Below are 18,770 nucleotides of genomic sequence, written 5' to 3' on the forward strand. Positions count from 1 at the left end.
AGCCTGGGAGACAGAGCAAGACTCCATCTCCAAAACAAAAGTGTTATTTTAAGTTGATTTTTAGAGTTCACAGACACTTTTTAATGACTATAATAAAAAGCCTCCAAAGTGCTGTGATTTCAATATATTACGCATGAATCATGCCATGGTTTTATAGCTATATTTGGTTGCATGTTTCTGTTTCTTTGCCATCTGCATTCAGGGTTCACACGTTCAGTTTTTCTTTGAGAAAGTCCTGCAGGGAAGGACACTGCAGATGGAAAAAATCTACTCTGCATCACAGACAATATCAGCACTTGTTTAAGGGCACCACAGTAAGATCTGCCCAGATTCAAGAGAGATCTATTTTCTTTGTTTCTCCTCCTGAGTCACTAGACATTATCTCCTCTTTGAAGAAATGGCCTTTGACCTAGGAGCTCATCCCTTAACAGGTCAGATGTCTTTTCAGTCTATGATACTTTACTTAATCCTAAACCAAGAAAAGAGAAACAAAAAACCAACCACAATACATACACATCACACAGAAAGACAGGATTTGAGGTGATATTTTAATCATGGAGCCTATGGAGATATTTTAAATTTATAGGTTAGATGGAAAACTTGAAACATCACAAGTTCTCACCCTTTGGTATATACACACTGCTGTTATAAAAAGTACATCTGCTTCCAAACCTCTACAACGTACATATGCGATATGTACCAATCATCGCAATAATATGCCACTGCACTGTCTTTTAAGATGTTTTTGTTGCCAGGGTACACTATGTTTTTCTCTGATACACAGTTTAATTATTCACAAAAAGTGAGAACAATATTATGACACTTTTATCACGTTTATCACAAAGAATCCTCGGAAAACAGGTCACTCTAGATGGCTAGATTTTTAACCCTATTTATATCCCAAACAACCTTTTGTTTTTTTCTCTGTCCCTTCCCAAATCTCAGGTGTAATTATAATCCCCAGTGTTGGACATGTGACCTGATGGGAGGTGACTGGATCATGGAGGTGGTTTCTCCTGAATGGCTTAGCACCATCCCGCTCGGTACTGATCTTACGACAGTGAGTGAGTCTCATGAGATCTCTTTCCTCTCTGACTTCTGGTCTCACCATGTGATGTACCTGCTCCCCCTTCACCTTCTGCCATGATTGTAAGCTTCCTCAGGCCTCCCTAGAAGCCAAGTGGAGACCAGCACCATGCTTTCTATAAAACCTGAAGAACCATGAGCCAAGTAAAGCTGTTGTTTTTGTTTTCTGTTTTTATAAATTGCCCGGTCTCAGGTATTTCTTATAGCAATGTAAGAACAGACTAACACGGAAAATTGGTACTGAGGAGTAGGGCTTTTCTGTAAAGACACATGGAAGTTTGGAAGCTGGGCAATGGACAGAAAAGCGTTTGGAGGGCTCAGAAGAAGAAAGAAAGATGAAGAAACATCCAGAACTTCCTGGAGACTGGTTAAATGGTTTTCACCAAAATTATGATAGTGATATGAACAATGAAGTCCAGGCTAGTGAGATTTCAGATGGAAATGAGAAACTTACTGGGAACTAGAGCAAAATCACACATATTACACCTTAGCAAAGAGCTTGCTTGGATTATGCCCCTTCCCTAGGGATATATGAAGGGTTAAACTTGAGAGTGATGACCTGGTATATCTGGCAGAATAAATTTCTAAACAGCAAAGTGTTCGAGATGTGGCATGGCTGCTTCTAACAACCTAACTCAGATGTGGGAGCAAAGAAATGTTAGAATATATATTAAAAAGGGAAGCAGAGTGTAAAGGTTTGGAAAATTTGCAGCCTGATATGTGGTATAAAAGAAAAACCTGTTTTCAGGAGATGAATTTAACCTTTTGCTAGAGAAATTTGCATAAGCAAAAAGAAGGCAAGTGCTGGTAGCCAAGACAAAGGGTAGAAGGCCTGGAAGCTGTTTCGGAGATTTCTCAGGCAGCCCCTCCCATCATAGGCCTGGAGGCCTAGGAGGGCAGAATGGTTTCATGGCCCAGGCCCAGGGCCCTGCTGCCCTGTGCAGCCTTGTGACCTTGCTCCCTGCATCCCCAGTTGCTCTAGCTGCAGATGTAGCTCAACGGGGCCCAGATATAACTTGGACTGCTGCTTCAGAGGGTGTAAGCTGTAAACTTGGTGGCTTCTGTGTGGTTTTAAGCCTACAGGTACACATAGGGCAAGAGTGAATAAGACTTGGGAGCCTCTGCTTATATTTCAGAGGATGTATGAAAAGCCTGGGTGCCCAAGCAGAAGCCTGCTCCACTAATGGAGCCCTCATGGAGAACCTCTACTACTGTAGTGCAGAGGAGAAATGTGGCCCCACAGAGAATCCCCACTGGGGCACTGTCTAGTGAAGCTGTGAGAAGAGGGCCACCATCCTCCAGACCACAGAATGGCAGATCCACCACCAGCTTTCAACCTGCACATGGAAAAGCTGGAGGTATTCAACTACAACGTGTGAGAGTGGCTGCAAGGGCTGAACATTGCAAAACCACAGGGAGAGAGCTGCTCAAGTCCTTAAGAATCCACCAACACTATCATGACCCAGGGCAGCAGTGTACCCTGGTTGTGGGACATGGAGTGAAAGGAGATTATTTTGGAACTTAAGATTTAATAACTGCCCTGCTGGGGTTTGGACTGGCATGGGGCCTGTAGCCCCTTTCTTTTGGTCAATTTCTCCCTTTTAGAATAGTAATGTTTAACCAATGCTTGTACCTCCATTGTCTCTTGAAAATAACTAAGTTTTCTTTTATTTTACAGGCTCATAGGTCAAAGAGACCTGCCTTGTCTCAGATGAGACTTTAGACTTTGAACTTTTAAGTTAATGCTAGAATGAGTTAAAACTTTGGAGGATTATTAGGAAGACATGACTGTATTTTGAAATGTGAGAAGGACATGACATTTGGGAGGGGCCAGGAGAGGAATGAAATAGTTTGGATATGTGTCTCTACCCAAATTTCATATTGAAATTTAATTCCCAATGTTGGAGGTGGGACCTGGTGGGAGGTGACTGGATCTTGGAAGCCATTTCTTATTAATGATTTAGGTACAGTCCTAGCAAGAGTGAGTGAGTTCTCTTGAGATCTGGTTATTCGAAAGTGTGTGGCACCTCCGCTCTCGCTCTCTCACTCCCCGTCTGCCATGATTGTAAGCTTCCTGAGCCCTCTCCAGAAGCCAAGCAGATGGACAGCACCATGTTTCCTGTACAGCCTGCAGAACTCTGAGTCAATGTAACCTCTTTTCTTTATAAATTATCCTGTATTAGATATTTATTTGTAGGAATGCAAGAATGGCCTGATACACCTGGTGTCTCTTCCTCTCCTCATAAGGACGCCAGTCATAATGACTTAATTTTAATTTAATCACATTTGTGAAGAACTTATCTCCAAATAGGGTTACAACCTGGGATGCTGGCGTTAGGACTTCAACATATGGATTTGGAGGAACATAGTTCAGTGTGTCAGGCACCTCCCAGATGCATCACCCATAGTAACTAGTTTACCCTCCCACTGACCATTTGAGTCAGATGCAGCGAGCCTCATAACTTACAGAAAAAGAAGCTGAGAGGCCCAGAGAGGCTCAGAAACCAGCACCAAGGCACACAACTAAATAGCCGTTGGCAGGGCTGGACGTCAGCCCTGGTGTTGCAGCTCTCAGTCTCAGCGCTATGCTGACCTTGCCTTTTATTCAGAGCCTCAGCACATTGATAAATGATCATGCTGGGTTTGTGCTGAGAATGACTGTATTTGTTCCTATATCAGACGACTCCAGAATGCTAAGCATTTTGTGGCACCCCGCCAGTTTTCATTGTTTTCCTATCTCCTTCAAAGTGGCCCACTCTTGTATTGTCCATACCGGAGCCTGTCCAGGGCTGTGCTGGAGCAGACCTCCTGGACTCCTGAATGCCCATTGTGTGCCTCTCTTCCATGCTCCACATTCACTGCTTACCTGAGTCGCGTCATGGTGGATGGTGGGAGGAGTTACACAATGGAAACTGGCAAAGACTAAGAATAAGACTTTGGTTATTTTTTGAGGAGTCAATTTTTCAGCATGCCATTGACTATGCCCTGCACCTTTTCATCTTCCTCTTGAAATTTACCCACAAGAAATATAATGATATCTAAGATCGGTCTGATGAAGTCTTATCTTAAACGTGGGTTTACTTTAATGCATAAACTTTGCAACAACTTCTTTTCTCTTTAGAGATTTTTTTCTTACATCATCTGTTATCAAAATATACATATATTCATGGTGCCAATGATCAAATTTTACACTATGTGTTTATTCATTTCTGTGCCTAATAGTATTATGTACAGGAAAACCAAAATGCTATTCATGTTCCAGTTTTTCATATGAAAATTTACGTGTTACAAAGATATATTTCCATTAGTGCAAAAACATGGGAAATGTCAAATTCAATTAATAATTTTTACTCACTGTAAAATCACATCACAGAATACCTACATCTATAGTACTAGGTCAATGATCATGGTAAGAATTTTATTTTATTTATTTATACATATTTTTTGAGACAGAGTCTTTATCTGTCATCCAGGCTGGAGTCCAGTGACACAATCTTGGCTCACTGCAACCTCTATCTCCCAGGCTCAAGCAATTCTCCTCCTCAGCCTCCCTAGTAGCTGGGATTACAGATGCCTGCCGCAATGTATGGCTAAATTTTTGTATTTTTAGTAGAGATACTGTTTCACCATGTTGGCCAGGCTGGTCTTGAACTCCTGATCTCAAGTGATCTGCCTGCTGCGGCCTCCCAAAGTGCTAGGATTACAGGTGTAAGCCACCATGCCCAGCCCATAGTAAGAATTGATATCAATTTTATATCACAAATCATAAGCACAGTGACCATCTTCCTTCAGTCTTTTATTATATATATTGGCTCCTCTATTAATAAGTTATGATTGTCATTCTTTTGAGTAAATACACATTGCTAGTGAAAGAAATAATACCTGCCATCTAGGGACCTCAAGGGTCTTCCTTAGCATTTGTGGGCTATAAGCTTTATCTTTTTTTTTAGATTGAGAGTTCCTCTTTATCTTCCCATCACAGGAAGCCCTTGCTGCTCTCCCACCCCACGTTTCCTTGGGGCTCTTCAGCTGGCACATCCCTCTGGGGAGGTGAAGCAGCAGAGAATTGTCTAGCCTAGAATGGTTCCTCACTCCAGCCACTGACTCCTTCCAAACTGTGGTCAAGCTTGACACTTCCACCAGCTCCACATCATCCATCCACATACTTTATCAACATGTGCTGGCTTCAAAGTTATAGTCTTTAATTCAGGTATCCCTGCAGTAGCAACACCTAGGAAAGAAAGCTCATCTCAAACATCTGATTTGTAACAAAAATGGACAGAATTTCCAACTCTTTAGCTTGAACTGGAGCACATTCGTTTAGAACCCTACACAGGGTTAAGTCATTCCATTTTGGTGAAGGAGGGTAGGCAGGAAACAAAAAATGGCTTTTTATCTCTGCCACCTTCAGATGGTAATACTAACTCACACGGTGTATGGAAGACCTACTGTGTGCCAGATCCTGCAACAAGGGCTTTGTCACACCATCTCACCTAGTGTTCAAGACCACCTCGTGAGGCTGATATTAAATTTTCTTCTCATGGACGAAGAAACCAAAACTCAAACAAACTTCTTATTTGTTCAAATGCACCTCCCTAGTGAGCGGCAAAGCCAGGATTCAAACCCAAGATTATCCCATTTCAGAGTCTGACCTCTCTCCCTCCACCATTCAAACTGCTATTGTGAATTCAGCAGTGGAATTTTAGAGCTGGTGGGGGGGGGGTGCGCTGTAAAGGTCATGAAGCACAAGATATTGGGTGTCCAGGGAAATCAGAAGTATAGAGGTTAAAAATCCCTGTGGACACTAGGAAACTAATCTCTCTCCTTGCACCTTTGAACCCTTTGAACAGACAGGGAGTTCCTGCTCTGTCATTTCCCCCTCTGTGAATCTCTGCTCGGTATGGCTTTTACTCATTTGTAAACAAGATTCATTCTTACCCCCAACCTCCTTCATGGGTGGTGCTGATGAAGTACAGAATGTCTCTGTAAAACTGTTTGAGCACATCAAAGACAGCACTGTATAAATACTATATTATTATATGCATTCCCATAGGAAGCATCTCCAGGATCCTTTGATCCATAAATATTTCATTGACTCAGCCCAGCCAAAGCCGTTTCAGACTCTGCGGCATCATAAGGTAATTGACCACAGAAAGAGTTCAGAAAGTGATGCACTTGGCGTCTGCATCACAGCTCCCATCTCAACACCTTAATTTTGACTTGGTCATTTTAAGAACAATTTTATATCACTCTTTACGTTTTAAATTTTAGAGAAAACATGTACCTGCACATAATTTCTGGTTCCATGTTATAATAAGAGAATACATTGAGCATAAATACTGACACATAAGGAAAAAAAAAGCAAAAACTGCTCACTTTTTAAAGAGTAAGAAACCCTAGAACATTCAGGACTCTTTCCTCAAAGATAATTCATAATAGTCTTAGATCTATGTTTTTCTTCTTTTATGACTTTTCAATTTAACTTCATTGCATTTCTAAGAGAGGCAACATGCATATTTTTCACATCATTTGCAGAAAGAATAAATTTAAATATACAATTTCCCAATGAGTCAAATTTATTGTTACCATCTCCGTATCATTGTTAGGATGCATGAATTCATTAGAAGACATGTAAAATATGTTACATTTAAGCCAAATTAACTTTATCTATCATAATTCCAGAAAAACTCCCTATCTTCAAACCCAAAGAATCTTTGGAAAAACTGTTGATAATATTTTTTAAAGATAAATATTCTTAAGAAACAACTAAATTTTAATGAATATATTTGAATGTAATTTATTTGTGAAAATTACTAAATATTAAAGAAAAATTTTAGAATTTTCAAATAATATAATTATGGGTCAGAAATATTTTAATAAATAAAATATTCTGCAATGCTAGGAAAAAAGAAAAAGACCGTAAGTTAAAGCTATAATTAGTTGGTTTAATTGTTTAATCGCTACCATTTTTCTGGCTGCTTCTCTACTGACTCAAAAGAACAAAAAAGCAAAACAAAGCAAAAAGAAATGAGGAGGATGAGTTCTTACTCATTACCCTTTACCTAAAGGTTACATCAGTGTGAGTAAGAATTCCCACTCAGCTTTGTAACAGATGTGGACTGACGCTTATAAAGAAATATTAATCATCACGAACATTAAAAAAAGAAAAGAAAAAAGCCTCGTATAATAAGCAGATATTTGCATGTGGCATTCTATTAGACCAACATGACCACTGAAAATACAAATTACTTGTATCTTCATATCTTGAAACGTGTGGGAAATTCTAGAAGAATATCTTATTATTGGCATACTTGCCCCCAGTCCTGCTGTCTCCCACTGTATTCCTGCAATACCTGCTCCCTTTGTTTCCCAGCCAGGATCCCCTGTTCACAAGAACTTAATTGTACTTCTGCTCAAGCACGTACCCGCAAATTTGTTACTACCAAAAGGATCGTGATTGAATCCATGATAACATTTGAGGACATAGATGAAATTTTATCTTTAACTCACAAGATACTCAGAAGCGAATGTATGTGTTTCACGGTATCCTGTGGTCACGTGAAATATTGTTTCATCTGAGATGTAGAGACACTGTCTTGTGTTCTCACAGCTCCCTCCTTGGACCATGGCCAGCATAAAGAAGAGTCATACGATCACCCAGACTTGCTCAGGATACACCAGACTCATCAGATTTGCCATTTGACTTACCTCTAAAGCACATCCACTTACTCATTAGGCAAATAATTATTGAGCATCTACTGAGCGCTGACAACGTTCATGACGCTTGAGCTGTAATACAGAACACAAAGCTACCTTCCTGGAGGAGGACAGAGTGTCAGCAAGTGAACAAATCATCAGTAATATAACTTCAGAGAGTTGTATCATGTATGAAGAAATTAAAACATGGTTAGAAGATGTATAGTATCAGGTCGGCTGAGGAAGTTATCAAGAAAGGGCTCTCTAAGGAGGTGACATCTAAGCAGTGACTTGAATGAGGAGAAGGAGTAGACCATTCAAATACGTGTAGAAGGAGCATTTCATGATCAGAAATAGTGAGAGTCCCACTAAGACTCTAAGAGCATGAGAACAAAGGGAAAGGATGAGAGAGGAGAGGAAGACAAGGATCAGATCATATGGGGGCTTCATGGTATGGGTTTTAACTTGAAGGGAAACCCTTAAGTTGTATGCAGGAGCTGATGTGACGTATTTTACATTTTTGGAAGATCATTACCTGTGTGACAAATTGATTACCCAAGAACAGGGATTGGTGCAAGACTAGGCGCCCCAGAGAGAGAGCTGATGGAAGCTGGAGCACAGGGGTTGCAGTGGAAATTAGAAACAACATTAATCTGAGTTCTTTGAAAAACAGATTCCAAAATGGGATTAACTGGGCAAGAATTTAATTATGGGAGATGATTGCATGGAAGCCAATAGGATGGGAGCTGGAAAAGCCTGGGACATATTAGTTCGACCCAGCAAAGGGCTGGGAAGAAGCATCCTAGATTGCCCTGCTGTCTAAGGCCGCTCAAAAGCCTGCAAGGAGTCCTTGAGTCAAATATGCCAACGAGGAATCTCGTGTCTCCCAGCAATGGGCAGCTCACATGGCTCTGCAGCACTCAACCGTCAGCATGGAGCAGACCTTGAGGGGTAAGGCCTTGGTCTTGGTGCAAACACAGCACTGGCTTGAGAAGTCCAGCTTGGGCCCTTGTGCAATGACATCCTCTGAAGTAGGAGGTCTCTGAGACACAGGCTTAAGGCCACTGGGGAAGCGCTGATCATAGCCAGCATATGTGAAGAGACAGAGAAGGCAGGGCTTGGGATCATGGTATATGGTGGAGAAATGAGAGTATGGGTGACAGCCATGACTCTTGGAGACTAAAGCACAACGCATTCGTGTGTAGATAATGTCACAGGGTGAAAAGGAGAAAGCTTTCCCTAAACTGGCAAGGAAAGATGTATTAAATAAGAAAAACAAAGTCTAACCTCTAAATAGAATACTATTTAAAAATGAAAAGGAACGAACTGCTGATACATGCAATGACCCGGATGAATAGCTAATGCCATACGCTAAGTGAAAGAAGCCAGACCCAGAAGGCTGCACATTGTGTGACTGCATCTATGTCACCTTCTGAGCAAGACAAAGCCATTGAGACAGAAACCAGATGAGGGCTTGCCAGGCGCTGGGGCAGAGGGAACAGTACTGACTTATAAGAGGCACAAAGAAACATTCTGAAAGGGTGGTGGGCCCATTCTACATCTTGATGTTGGTGGTGCTTACACAGTTGTATGTATTTGTTGAAACTCATGGAAACATATACATTTTCAGGATCAGGTTAGGGTTCGGTGAAATGACTGAATATAAATTTCACCTCAAAAAACCAACTTCAAAAAAAGTGCAAAAGAGTGTTTTTAGGATGCTACCCTTGAGATTAAAAAAAAAAAAAGGAGAATTTTAAAAGAATTCATATTTGCATATTTTTATAATTGTAAAAAAAAAAGGCTGTAGATGCATAGGTAAATAAATCACAGTGGTTTTCTCTTAGGAGATGAAACTTTGTGCAAGAAATAAAGGTGGGGGAAAATTCTACTATTTATGAAATAAACTTTTAATAAATAAAATTATTTTGTAAGAAAAGAGAGAGAGGACTCAAAAGGACGCAAACATTTTGCCTAAGAATTGAGTGAATCATGGCAATAAAATGAGTGAAAATGGGGGATGTCCAGGAAGGAGCAAGTTGTGGCTTAGGAGGGTAGGAAGGAGTAAGAACGAGGGCCCTGTGTTACATGCCAGCAGCTAGAGCTGCCTATGGGCCTCCAGACTGAGCTGATGAACAGGCGGGGTTCTCTACCAGTCTCCAGGTTGGGAACAGCTTCCAGACTGGAAACCGATGTCATTAGCGTGTGGTTGGTGTTTTCAGCCATGGTTCAGGATGAACACTTACAGGCAGACAGTGGAGACAAGGAAGAGGAGCCCCGAGGCCACACCACACCACACACTGATGGAAAGAAACAGGAGTCCCTGAAGGGGACAGAAAAATGCCCAGAGATGTCGGGATGATGTGAGCGGGGGGTGTCCCAGAAGTCAAGTGCAGACCATGCATGAAGGAGGAAAATCTCTGCCAGGCATAGTAGTTCATGCCTATAATCTCAGCGCTTTAGGAGGCTAAGGCCGGTGGATCACCTGAGGTCAGGAGTTCGGGACCAGCCTGGCCAACATGGTGAGATGCTGTCTCTAATAAAAACACAAAAATTAGCCAAGCGTGGTGGCACATGCCTGTAATCCCAGCTATTTGGGGGGTTGAGGCAGGAGAACCCCTTGAACTCAGGAGGCAGAGGTTGCAATGAGCAGAGATCGTATCAGAGGGAGACACTGCCTCAAAAAAAAAAAAATACATATATATATATATATATATATATGAAGAAGGAAAATCTAGTCTGTGATTTCAGATACTTCCAAAATATCATATCAGAGGACAGAATTGATGGCTAGGTTTGCATGATGCTTATGGATGACTTTGACAAGAGCTGTCTTACAGACGGGCAGGGACAAATCTTGATTGGAATTAATTTATTAAAAGAAAAAAGGAAGGTGGGGACTGGTGACAGTGAGCAGACCCCAGGTGGCAATCTCCGCAGCGGAATATTAGGTGAAGAAAGAGCCGTTTGATTGAGGTCACCACGTTTGTGTACGGACAGGAAGAAGACAGTAGAGAGGGGTGAGAGTTCAAAAACAACCTGAAATTACCAATTTGAACTGCGTTGTTTTCAAGATACTGCTTCACAAAATTGCCTCTGAAATGCATGTGTACCTACATATTGAATGAAAGAAATACTCTGCTACGGGTTTAATTATAGATCTGTTATGGCCTAAAACAGCATCACCTCAAGCTCTTCCGAAACTAAAGATTCTGCACAGAAACAGGTATTAATTTTCAAATTCTCTATGTAGTGAAGGTCATCATTGCAATTTCAATAATATAATTTTCATTTGCTTTTAATACACTTCAACATTTTTCATTCTTTGAAAGGATAACCTTTTAAAATACACCCTCCAATGGTCACCATGGTCACATTGGATCTACAATGGCTGTCAAAATCGTTTACCTAAAACTAAAGGTATTCGTTTTAGTATGGTTTTTATAACAGTCATAAAAAAAAAAAAAAAGTATTCTTTCAAGGAAGGCACACAAGAAATGTAAAAATAAGTGAAACACAATATCCTCCCATAGGAAATTGATAATCTAAAAATGGGAGTTAAGGCCCGGCGCGGTGGCTCACGCCTATAATCCCAGCACTTTGGGAGGCTGAAACAGGCAGATCACAAGGTCAGGAGTTCAAGACCAGACTCATCAATATGTTGAAACCTCGTCTCAATTGAAAATACAAAAATTAGCCAGGTGTGGTGGTGGCCCCTGCAGTCCCAGCTACTTGAGAGGCTGAGGCAGGGGAATTGCTTGAACCTGGGAGGCAAAGGTTGCAGTGAGCTGAGATCACACCACTGCACTCCAGCCTGGGTGACAGAGTGAGACTCCGTCTGAAAAAAAAAAAAAAATGGGAGTTAAAATAGACACATAAATCATTACAATATGTTATCTGCTAAGTTCCATAAAAGAAGTGCAAATCGCTATAAGGACTTGGAGGAAAGAGAGATCACTTTCCACCCAGTGTGAGGGAGGAAGATTTGGCTGTGAAGGTCCCCCAGGAAGCAGAGAGCACTCTCAAGCCAGGGAATTTGAGGAAGGTTTATTTCCGGAGGGATGTCTGTAAACAGAGGTTCAGGTGTTGGGCAGCGAACTGCAACTCGGCAGCCTAGAGCTCGTCACAGCCGGAGCTGATACCATCCGAAGCTCAAAGGGACAAGTGTCACCAACAGCACTTCCCAGTCACAGGGAGGCAAACGGATAGGCGAAAGGAGGCTCATAGAGAAGCAGCAAGCTTTTGTCAAGGGAGGCAGTGAATAGGAAGAGACCTCACAGCAGGAGCGGAGTGCAAAGCCCCTAAGTTCTCTCCTCCGCCCTGCAGGAGCCTCTGCCAGGGCTCTCCATTGAACTCCCCACTGGAAAGCCGCAGGCCCAGGGGCCTGTCCACGCGGCTCAGCAGGCACACACCTGAGATCTGAAAAATGAATACTTGCCGGGCGCGGTGGCTCACGCCTGTAATCCCAGCACTTTGGGAGGCCGAGGCGGGCGGATCACGAGGTTAAGAGATCGAGACCATCCTGGTTAACACGGTGAAATCCCGTCTCTACTAAAAATACAAAAATTAGCTGGGCACGGTGGCGCAGCCTGTAGTCCCAGCTACTCGGGAGGCTGAGGCAGGAGAATTGCTTGAACCCAGGAGGCGGAGGTTGCCGCGAGCCGAGACCGCGCCATTGCACTCCAGCCTGGGTAACAAAGGCGAAACTCTGTCTCAAAAAAAAAAAACAAAGAAAGAAAAAGAAAAGTGAATACTTAGAGGTTAGATGTGCCCCTCCAAGTAGAAGTCATAGCAAGGCCAGTGTTGAAAAGCATGAACAGGAATTAATGATTTGCCTTCTGCTTTGAATACACATACTGTTAAAGTTAGGAATGGGATGTGAGGTCGAGCTTAGAGGACCTGGGCAGGGCAATGAATACCGTGCTCAGGGCTTGCGTTTGACTTTGTGGAAAGCAGAGACTCACTGAAAGTAGCCAGTATTCCCGTTACAGCACAGAGAAAAGCAAGGAGGCAGGAAATTCGAGGCAGGAAAAATACGAAGAATCCGCAGGATTGGAGACGCAGCCAATCATATTTCTGTGTCTAATGTTCTCCATAGGATAATCGAATAAAAATCATTTTTATCTGGGCCAAAATCTAAATGAATTCTCCAGACAATGAGAGATTCAGCTGCCATCAGAACATTTCCATTATCATGAGCATGTGGCACAGGAAGTATTTTGAGGAAAGAAAACTATTTCACTCTTGGAAATGGGAAAACTCAGTTCAGAACTTGACTTTGAAGCTACAGTTTCACTGTGAAAATGGTATGACCATGGTGGAAAACAGTCTGGCAGTTACCTAAAAACGTGAGCATTTTTAGATAACTGCCAGATTTTCATATGACCCAGCAATTCCGCTCCTAGTATATCCAAAAGAGTTGAAAGCAGGGACTCCAACAGATATTCACACACCCAGGTTCACTGCAGCAGTACTCACAATCGTGGAAAGGCAGAAGCAGCCCAAGTGTTCATCAACAGATGAATGACATACCATGAAGCCTCTACACACAATGGAATATTATTTAGCCATACAAAGAAATGAAAATTTTGAAGCAGGAGACTTCCCTGATTCCCCCACAGGACATGTGACAGGGGTGTCGCTTGCCTGTTCTGTCATTGCTGCTGCTGAAATCTCTGACAAGAGGGGGAGCACACAGACAGGCAGGTGCAGGAGCCGGGGCAAGTGCTTTGGGCTCTGGCCCTACAGGGGTGGGTGCCTGCAACTCCTGTATTACAGTGCTTTTAGCTTTGTCATCCACAGACAGCTTAACTATTAACCAGATCGAGGGACCCTCTGCCTTTTCACGAAGGCAGGAGGCCAGTGCGACCTCTTTCTGTTTCCTGAGCTCTTGTCCAGCATCCTAGAATTGGGTCACACATGAGCGTGAAGGATGAACATGGGTTTTATTGAGTGGTGGATGGAGGTGGCTCTCAGCAGAATGGATGGGGAGCTGGAAGGGAGGATGGAGTGGGAAGAGGATCTTCCCCTGGAGTCTGGTTGCCAAGCAGCTGATTTCCTCTCTGACTGCCCCCAGAAGAAGTCCTCTCGGTGTTCAGACATTCCTCTTTTTCTCTCTTTCTCTGCCACGTTGTTCTTCCATTCCTCTGCTTGTGTCATCTCCTTTGCTTGTTTGCTTCTGGAGCCCGGGGTTCAGGATTTGTATGGGTACAGGATAGGGAGGCATGGCAGGCCAAAAGGCAAATTTTGGGGCACAAAAACCAAAATGCCTTTTCCCACTTAGGGCTGTGGGTCTCCAGGCTTGAGGGAGGGGCCTTTGCCGGCGAGCCACCCTCGTCTACCCAGTATTTCCATGCCTCCTGTCTGCATCATTTTGACATATGCTACAACATGAATAGATCTTAACAACATTATGCTGAGTGAAAGAAGCCAAACACTGAAGAAAAACTGTTGCGTGATTCCGCTTATACAAGGTACCTTGACTAGGCAAATTTGTAAAGACAGCAAGTAGATAAGAAGTTAGCAGTAGCTGGGTTCTGGGGGAGGTTACTGATTAATGGGTACAGAGCTTGTGTTTGGCATGTTGAAAAGTTTTAGATATAGATAGTAGTGAGGTTTCTGAAACACTGTGAATGTATTTAATGCTAATGAATTGCACAGATCCAGATAATTAAAATAATAACTATTGTGTTATTTATAGTTTGCTACAATGTTTTTAAAAAATCAACTACTGATACACACAATAGAAAGAATGTGATTTGCATCAAAAAAAATATTTCCTGTGTTAAATAATTTGTATCCAATTTTAGAACATTTTTCAAATTACCATTCCCTACCAGTGAAGTGTGTAGCAGGTCCAGACATCCAGTGTTCACATCATAAATTCTAGAACTCTATTAATAATCCTACTGTGTAGCAAGCATGTATGCACACACACACCACACACCACACACACACACACACACACACACACACACACACACACACACACACACACACGGTGGGGGGCAGACAGCTTTCTTTCCCTATTCTAAAGCTATTCTAAGAGACCAATTCACATAGAAGTAAAGATCTAGTTGTACACACTGTGGTAATTTTACAAACCATACACTGTCTGGGCTTCCGTTAAGGAAATGCTGTGATTTTCATGTTATACAAGAAAACCAAAGCGACATCATTCTAATGCAAATTGGTCATTTCAAGCCATTCACCAATAGAAGGCTTCTTGAATAGTGCAAAAGTTGAGTTGTCAATACGGTTTGTTTAGTTGCTTTTAGTTGTTTTTTTTTTTTCTTTTGGTTTGTTTTACTTTAATCAGAGTAAAAAATAACAGGGAAAAAAGAAGGAAAAAACTAATGGTGTGTAGTTCAGAAGTTTTAAAAGTATCTATTTTACATTACAAGACACTGAAAGGCACATTTCCAAGACGAGGAATGGAACTGAGAGGAAGAATTTAATATTGGGAGAAATCACTGTTCCTTGAATCAGAAGACTGAGAATTTACCTCCCAATAAACACAGTCCTAACTTAACCAAATACTCATGACTTAGCCTGCATATTTTAAATACTTTCTTAGTCTTACACAAGATTTATTTTCAAATACATGAAGAAGAAATTTAGAACTTGCACAGTAAATACAAAAAATAAAATATTGATGACATCTTTATATCCAAGAAAGACTATTTCTTCTATTAATAAATATTTTTCCTTAAAAAGTGATTTCAAAGCATTTATTTTATTACCTGTTGAAAAGCAAAAATAACTTTCATGTTTCACAGCTGCCTGAACAATGGCAAAGTTTGTTTACACCAAATAAGCCATGAGTGTTCATGAGAAATGAGTGACATTTGCAAAAAGGGATAAACTAATACATTTCTAATTTTCTTTTTAAATAACAGTGTTTTGAAAGGTAAACTTTCCCAATATTTACAAACATAAAATATTTTTCTAAACCTATTATATTTCATGTTTATTCACCATAAAACAAATATAAAAATATTAATATTGATCTTGTAGACTGGTATTTACAACAATAAAATTTTCTGTCTCATTGTACAGAAAAATATTGAAATTAAATTGTTTTTTAAAAAGCATCATCTTGTTATCCAAACCCATACTTTTTCCATGATACACTTTTGTAACGGCCTGGGTTTTTAAAATGGTCATTGACAAGGAGGAGTCTCAGGTTCATGTGTGAATTTCCTTCATTCAAACAGAGTTCATCCTCTTTTTACTCATTGATAAGCAGTCTCCTGTCTTTAGAAGAAACAATGAGCACCTTTTTTTTTTTTTTGTAAAGTGAGAGCAAGCAAGTTTATTAGGAAAATAAAGAAATAAAAGAATCCCTTAAGCACTTTTAAGACTTAGCTGAATTCAAGGAACTTGAAGTGGAAAGAACCACTTAGATCTCTAGCTGTGACATGAATTCTGCCTTCTCTCCAGGAGATCTGTGAGCGGACTCCAATTCTCCCAGACCTTCACACTGGACCAGACAAGAGTAGCAGGTGAATTCTTATTATTGAATACCTCAACTCCTGTATTTTGAGGAAAGTCTGAAGATTGGACATCCTGAGTGACCTCAAGTGTGGTATTCTAAATAGCAATTATCTTAATGTTGAACTTCAGAATTCCACTCTGCATTCTCTCCCTATGTCCTTTTTTGAATCATTCTTTCTTTTTTTTATTACTATTATTTTGAGATAGGGTCTCACTCTGTCACTCAGGCTGGAGTGCCGTGGTGCCACCATAGCTCACTGCAGCCTCAGTCTCCCACACTCAAGTGATCCTCCCCCCTCAGCCTCCTGAGTAGCTGGGACTACAGGCACGTCCCACCTCACCTGGTTAATTGTTTTATCTTTTGTAGAGATGGGGTCACACGTTGTTGCCCAGGCTGGACTAAAACTCTTGGGCTTAAGTGAGCCTCCCACTTCAGCCTCCCAAAGTGTTGGGATTATAGGCGTGAGCCACCATGCCTGGCCAACACTGTTTGATTCTTAATCGATGAAATAAACTTCCTAAAAGGCATACTATCATTCTAGAAAAGACTACCTTTGCCATCAAATGAGACTAATGTGATCTATAAGCCACAATGACAGGAAAGGTGACTCTAGGAGATGTCCTGGAGAAACCTAAAATGCGATCTCTTTGAGATGTACTTCTTTGGCCGTTTGAATACAATGAAATCCAAAAATTTGCGACAAAAATATAAGAAAACTATACAGACCTGTCTTTCTGCATGAGCACTGTGCTTCTTACATTTTCCTAATTTGTAAAATAAAATTAAACTTCAAGAACAATTATTAAAATACATAAGCAAGATCATCACTTTACCTAACAAAACATTTTAAAGTTTGTATTTTCATCACAATGACCTGTGTAGTGAAACAACCACCATCTTCCAGAAAAAGCATGATTTTGACACTGAAAACCATCAATCCCTATAATTTAAGATTAGATTACCTATATCCTTCTGTAATAACTACTAGCAGATTAAAATCTAGCATATTTTTATTATGTTTCTTATCAGCTAGTTATTTTGTAGGCATTTATTTTACTTTTTTGAGCTGTGGGTGAAATGTGCTAAGGTGCCTCCATATTTCCATTTTTTATATTTATGCATTATTTCTATTCAGAAGTCTGTGACTTTTAAATTGGCAAGCTGAGAAGTGTTATTAATATCAACTTTGTGGTTCTTCCTAAATATATACAGTAATTGCATATATTTAGGAAGAATAATAATCATTTATTATTTATTATTATTTATTTAGGAAAATAATCATTTATTTCTTAACGCTTTGTGTCAACTTTGATGATAAATACATAAATTTTGGAGCTATAGACTTTTTTATAATATATGCTTACCTCCCATATTTTAACATAGGATAGATAGAGTTACAAATTTGCATTAGCGTTTTCTTAATATAACTGGAAACGTTACCTCTCAACCAACCTACTAGTTGTGCACTCAAAATTATCTATTAGGGTTGCTGCAAAAGTAACTGTGGTTTTTCCCATTTAAAATAATGGGAACTACTTTTGCAGTAACTAATAAAATCATTTTATAATTCAAAAACAGTCTACAATACAATACAATCCAAAAGAAGAAACCGCCAAAAGCAAGCTGATGTTTTTTTCATATTTAGTTACTCTCATCTCTGACCCTCTCCCCCTTTTGTCTCACTGAAACATCCAGTCACTGTTATTTGAAAGCATATTCTTCAGCCTTAATCTGTATCTCAACACATTTCAAGCAGGAATTCTGTAGCTCTGTCCCAGGGCTTGGCACGCACGGTGGGTTTAGTCCAGTCTCGGGATAGTCTTTAACTGAGCTGGTAGCATTCTGAGCTTTTGCATAAGACCTGAAATTCAGATTGGCAAGAAATGTTCACTCCAAACTGATATTTGAATTGAACTTTCCAAAATTATTATTCTCTTAAAGCATAACAATATAAGAAATGCACACAAAACATAGAATCTGCGCTCTTTATTGTCAATATCTACAGCAACCTTTTGCCAAAAACTATGTCAAGAACAGAAAAACTTATTAGTGAAAGGGCTATTTACCCTTAGATGATATTTGAAACTTGAATACCTACAATGTTGACCGAAGGGTTATTTAAAATGCAGAGGGTGAGAAAGACAAATAGAACATGGCAGAACTGAGGAAATTCAGCAGCATGTGCTTGTCTTCATTTATTAAAATTTTGGTGCTGTGAAGTTACATTTTTTAAATTCATTAAGTGTTGTCTTGACCTGTCTGTATGGCCCAACATCCACCAAAAAAAAAAAAAAAAAAAAAATGAGGGATGCATAGAGTTCATACTTTCAGCAGAGAATCAGTGGGGCCAAGATTTTATCACTTTTTTTGTTCAATAAGTTTGGTCATCAAGAAAAAAAGTATAAGACTAGTAATAAAGAAGAAACACACAAGCAATTGATTACAGTACCATTGCACAAATTCAAGATTTCTGCTCCTGAAGCTGATGTGT

The sequence above is a fragment of the Sapajus apella genome, unplaced genomic scaffold (assembly GCF_009761245.1).
Source record: "Sapajus apella isolate SASKATOON/1434 unplaced genomic scaffold, GSC_monkey_1.0 scaffold60, whole genome shotgun sequence".
Taxonomy (NCBI): Eukaryota; Metazoa; Chordata; class Mammalia; order Primates; family Cebidae; genus Sapajus; species Sapajus apella.